Below are 6,347 nucleotides of genomic sequence, written 5' to 3'. Positions count from 1 at the left end.
GCCAAAAAAGTTCATCTATAAAAGCGCAGGAGCTTTGATCGAAAAGGTGTGGCATATTCCGATTGGCAAAGAGTAGCGACAACAGTTCGTTGATAAAGCATGAAGATGGCGGGCAAAGATTCAAACAAACGGCGTTCTTGAGTAATGAAGGCGGACATTGTCGGGAAGCCTATCATATCCTGAGAGCCTTGCAGCGGCCATTGCTAAGCATCCATAGTGTGAACTGCGCTCGAGATATCTCAAACTGCCCACAAAGCACGGCACTCATTGATATAATATTGGACTGCTACACTACTGGTGAGAAGTAGGTAGAAGACTATGCCTTCTCTGCAATCGTCACATCGCCATCGATATCTTTTGTCTTATAATCGCTTTGAACAAAGAAGCTTAATTATGTTGAAGTATGCACGTTGGCTTGTCCAATCTAACTATTGGGGCGTTGTCAGCATTATGTCTGTTCATCTGAATGGAATCCCTTTCAAGAATGTGGTTTCCTATAGTAACGGACGTGTTGGAATCTCAACCGGTGTACCTTGTTTCTATGATCCAACTCCAAGAGATATAGCTATCATTCCGTATTGTTTTCCGAATGTTAGTGAGTCTCCACTCGGCACCTCTGGAAACAATGATATTGAAACCCCTTCATGAGCAAAGATCACATTATCTGGACAAATGCATGCTATCATTGATACAAAGGATTCAAGTTTTGCTATATGAGCTCTATTTTCAAAGCATCCCGAAATGAGAGATTGGCCTAAGGACCATAATTTTTAGTTTTATAGAAAGATTGTATAAGATATATTTCTTATCGACTGGATTGGTGGGGCCAAGGCTGTACCTGTGGAAGATTATTTGAATCTTAGCCTCAAGGCTTACTTGTAAGCAAGCATCCCTACACCAGAGAATGATCTTATTTTACACTATCATAATCCCAAGCAAAGGAAAGAGCTTTGGTGACTCTTAAAGACATTATCGGGGTCACATTGAGTCATTAAAAAATTAAGTAGATTTACTTGTATATCTATCTAACATTACATGTTTTGAAGTCAAATATATGAGTTGGCACATCTCAAACCCAAGTGCAATATATAGTGTAAGTATTCAATACCAAAAACTAGATTTTTGAGTTTCCTATTGAGGTTTTCTTTTTGTCGAGGAGGGCTTCCGTCTCACAAGGTGTCCCTATGACAAATGACTTTCACAAACTCCCGCACGAATTTCGTGCAACATCTGGTGAACCCAACATGAAAGCGTCGCTTCTGATCATCAAGATGGGAGACTCTTCGAATAATCCACCTTCATCATCGATTGTTTCCTCCTTTTCAATCAATGAGATGAAGACTTTGCTAGAAATTCTTCCTTCAGCCATTATGATGCAAAATCAACAGATGCAGTTATTTGTGCAGTACCAACAGTAGCTACATCAATGGCAGTTGGATCAACAAGGAGTGTTGCATCATGAACAGGAGCATACGCATGGTGCGACCAAGGTGATCGAGGCTATGGTTAGTGAGCAAAAATTATTTGATGGCCAAAATGTTTCAACCTACATTAAATCCTTTGAAAGCCAGATGCACTTCTTCGGAGTTCCAACCAATTGGAGCAATTATTTCTTATGGCTTGTCACGTCTCCTTTGCGGGTTAGAGTGACATATTTGTTTGTACAGGATTCTAACTGGGACTCTTTCAAGAAAGTGCTCAAAGACAAATATTTTTTGGAGGATTATGGCATTGCTATGTGAAAGACATCCAGAGGGTGGGTTTATTAGCCTAACAAAGAACTTGTTGCTTCTGAATTGTTGCAGGATTTTGAAGAGCGATACAACTAGCTCGATGCACTAGAGCAAAAGACTCTGAACTCAGAGAAAGTGGACTTATTATTGCATACGGTTGATCTTGCACTTTAGAATGAGTTGAGAGAGCTACTAGAGGATCATACGCAATCTATAGGTTTGAAGACCGATTCACAAGATGCTATCGATGCAATTTCTACACTCACAAAGAGACAGAGATAGACTCACTTGCAAAATGGGATGTAGACACCATCAACGATGTCTTCTCCTACCACGACTTCTCCTATCGTACCATCCACTACTTCTCCTATTTCTCATCCTGTGTCTATGCCTATGCCTATTCCTGTTGTGGTTGTCAGACCATCTACAAAATCGACTGTCAAAGATATGGTGGAGGAGATATCAAAGAACTTAAAAGACTTGCAAATCAAGATGACTAGAATGGAGTAGTAGCCACTTAGTCCAGCTCCAGTTTCAGCCCCAGCTTCTTCTACTCCTACAAATTCTTCTAGGAATGATGGTGTTTATCGTTGCATGTGGTGTGATAGTCCAGATCATGAGCGGAAGGATTGTCAAGATTTTGAAGAGGTGAGAAGGCCGAAGTTGGTAGTCTAGAAGGACAAAATGATAGGTTTTAGAGATATAGAGTAGGCGATCAAACCAAATTTTGGTAAGGATTGTATGAAGAAATGGTTGGAGGATTCTCTTTTGCACTCTTCTTATGTGATGCAAGGGCTGGCAAGAGAAGATGCTACCTATGGCCTTCAGTTAGAGCAGTTGTTGAAGGACAAATCTCCTTAATGGTCTTATGTACTAGAATCAAAGAAAAAGGGGAAAGCTTCAACATCCAAACTTTCAGCCATAGGTGATGCGATCAGGAAAGGGACTAGATGGAATGATTGAGTTGACGTCTTTTCTATCTATTCTTAAGTGACAAAATCTCATGGATTTGACACGCTTGTTGAGGATAAGCAAAAAAGAGATAATGATCACCTTGAAGGTTGGAAGAGGATGACTACGAGGAGTAATCTAGTTTCTCAACCTTCTTCTTCAAGACCAGAGTAGAATATGTGCTAATGTTCAAAAGCAGAAAGTATAGGAAGATCAAAAAGCCCCGAAGTCAAAGGATCCAAAGCCGAAAAAGCAACCTAGATTCAAGCTGCTTTTTGACATTGAGACGACTATGGACTTGAAGAAGGTGCTGAAGGATCAAATTCTTAACTGCAAAATTGAATTTACTCTTAGGGAAGTCTTGGGGATTGCAAAAAGAGAATTTCATAATGTTATCATCAACATCATTAAAAGGAAACGACAAGTTATTGAAGAGCCGACATAGGATATGATACATCAAGAGGCTTTAGTAGTTGCTAAGTCTATATTTGTGGCTTGTAGATTGAGGAGATTGATTTTGATGAGGAAAGTACTAAGGAGTCTACAAATGGAGTTTTATGTATGCAGTCTAAGAAGACTCTTCAGCCTTTACTTCAGCCCATATAGTATGAAGAGAGTGATGGCATGCCTAGATTGGTGTGATCTCATAGCCATTTTTCTTGTAGTCACTGGTCTCGTGTGACTACAAAGACAGTAGTCAAGCTTGGTGAGATGGAGACCCCTTGTGTTGCTCTTTTGGATAATAGTAGTGCGGGTACTATATGATACTAGTACATGGCCAATTGATGTGGATCATGGTTGGTGCATGCATGCAACTAACAACAATGCAAGAGATTTGTATGTTGCTTGTCCAAACTTGAAGATTTCTATTGGAGATATGGATGAGACTTATCATTTCTTTGTGTAGAAATCTTGTTCCTATCCTATTGTTTTGGAGCGGCCATTAATTGTTGAGTCTTGAATGGAGACTAAGGTTTTGGATGATGGGTCTACTTATGCGTAGATCCGAAGCAAGGATGGAAAGAGGGTTGTCCAGTTTATGATAGCTTGTGTCAATCATCAACAAAATAAGGATTCTTTGAGGGATTCCCCTCTTCGAGTAGGAGAGCTGGATTTTTGTTAAATACCACTATCTTGTGAGACGATGGTAGTACGAGACAGGGAAAGCTCTCACCTCCTAGCAGCAACAATTTTTCCTCAGGTGTTTATTGTGTATCTATGATAAAAGTACTTTGTAGTTTTAGCATATTTTGGACATGCTTAGAGTAGCCAGACAGTATGTGAAGAGAAAATAGAAAGGATTAAAGCTTGCAGATGTTTTACATGATAAAGATAGGGTAGGTGGTCTCTATGATGGGCTGTCATGCTCAAATATTATGGAGGATCTTTCAGCATTGCTGAAAACTGAAAATCAAGAGCTGTCGTATATCTTACAGGTTCATTCTCTCGCGATATATTGCAAAATTACTGATTTCATGTTGCAAGAAAATTTGGGTATTGAGAATTCGCATAACAAAATGTTCTTTTTTGAAATAGTTCTACAAAAATATTTATAGAGTGCTATTTATACACACAAAAAATTTGTGTTTACCAGGGTATTTACAGCAAGAGTTGAAAATTTTAGGTTGTAGCAAAGAAGCCCGAGTATAAACAAATAATAAGACAGTTGACTAGAAGGTTAGCCTAGTTTGCAGGACCACTACCTTTTAACAGTGATGAGCTGATTAGGAGAGTAGCTATGCAGCCTCCTTTATGAGATCTTGCAAGTATTGGACACATGTTTTCAACCAAGACACTGAAACAAATGAAGATTGGGGCTGATGATTTTTTGCTTCCAGTAGAGGTGAGATGATGTTTCAAGGAGATATTGAGCAGACATAGGAGAGCCTTTGCTTTTTTTCCACATGAGATTGGATGCGTTGATCCCAGGTTTGTGATGGATATGGCTATTTTTACCATTTCGCATGTTTCTTGGAATCTACGGTCTATTCCTATGCCTAGGGCTCACTTGCCTAAATTGGTGGCACTTTTAAATGAGTGGATAAAATTTGGGATTCTAGAACCATCTTCAAATCTATATTCTAATAGATAGTTCACAGTTTCCAAGAATAATGGGACACTCAGATTCATATAGGACTTATAGCCAGTGAACAGGGTCACTATACGAAATGTTGGTGAAGGACCTATTGTGGATGAGTTTATAGAGGCTTTTGCTAGACATGCTATCTATTCTCTTGTCAATCTTTATTTTAACTATGATCAGTTCTAGCTTTCCACCCTTGACAATAGAGATTTGACTATGAGCAATGAAGATACCATTAGGCCACATCGAATGTGTATGCTTCCATAGGGAGCTACTAATTCAGTTGCTCATATGATGAATGGGATGAACAAGGTCTTATGGGATTTTATTCTAGAGCTTACAATGCCTTTCATTGATGATCTACCTATCAAGGGTTGTTTGGAGAAAGAAAAGGATGAGACTTTAGATTATCGTGGATGCAGGTAATTTCTAGCCATGCATATCGGAGATGTTGAGAGGATTCTTTGCAGACTAGAGGAAGTGAATTTTACCTTGTCAAGGTTGAAGTCTGTTTTTGGTACTAGAGAGGTTTTGATTGTTGAACATATTTGTGGTTATTATGGAAGAAGGCCTTCTCATGCGAAGGTTGATTCCATAGAGAAGATTGCAAAGACTTTCTCTTCTACTTCGGAGGTTCACAGGTTTCTTAGAGCTTGTGTATTTTATCTTATTTGGATTCCTCATTTTGCTCATATTGCAGATGATCCCTACCAGCTCTTGACAAAAGTGCAAAATTTTGGGACATGAGACACACTAGAGCTATGCAGAAGCTGAAGAGATTGTTGAGAGCTGATCTTAGACTCTTTGAAAAGTAGATTATGAGTGTGGAAGACCTATTGTACTCATTGTTGATACTAGTCTTATCGGCATTGGATGGGTTCTTGGCCAAGACGATGTAGATGGGAATAAGTATGCTATCCCGTTTAAGGCAAAAGTCCTAAACGAGAAACAATGAAAGTATCCACAAATTAAGAGGGAGCTCTTGCGAGTTATCACGACTCTCAAGAATGATAAAGAGTACTTCATTGGTGCTACTATGGTGGTCAAGACTAATTGCTTGCCTCTTTTAGGTATGATCATGAGTTTTTCTGCTCCAGATATTGCCATGCTTAGGTGGATTGGGTACATAAAATCCATGAATCCTAAGTTCACGCACATAGCAGGTAAAGACAACCCAGTTATTGTTTTTTCTTGTGGAGTGGACTGCTTTCGAAGCATCTATGGAAGCGAGGAGAATAGCCATTGAGAGTTATATGTGACAGAGCTTCACAGGTGCGAATCATGAAAGAGTTTCATGAAAGTCTTTGGGCAAGAAATAGAGCTGTTTGGGTGACTTATGAGAAGATTATAGAGCACTACTTCTAGAGAGGCATGTACATAGATATTTCATAGTTTGTTGAGACATGCACTAATTATCAGTTGTTTTCTTTAGTGAGGCATAAAGACGAGCTTCACCCGACTTACCCACTATGTATTCACTAGAAGTGGGTTCTTGATTTGATTACTATGCCTATTGGATTGTGGTAGATGCATTACATTGTTTTGGCATGAGAGGATCTCACAAATAAAGTGGAAGGAAT

The 6,347-nt window shown here is 39.2% G+C and overlaps 1 pseudogene; it reads left to right on the top strand.

Annotated features, from left to right (window-relative positions):
* The first annotated feature begins 393 nt into the window (after window positions 1-393).
* Window positions 394-882, top strand: LOC148012596 (uncharacterized; annotated as a pseudogene).
* Window positions 883-6,347: the final 5,465 nt, after the last annotated feature.

Source organism: Lygodium microphyllum, chromosome 27, assembly GCF_053477565.2.
Source record: "Lygodium microphyllum isolate KBCC chromosome 27, Lygodium_microphyllum_v1.1.10, whole genome shotgun sequence".
NCBI lineage: Eukaryota > Viridiplantae > Streptophyta > Polypodiopsida > Schizaeales > Lygodiaceae > Lygodium > Lygodium microphyllum.
This window is presented reverse-complemented; position numbering and strand designations above follow the sequence as displayed.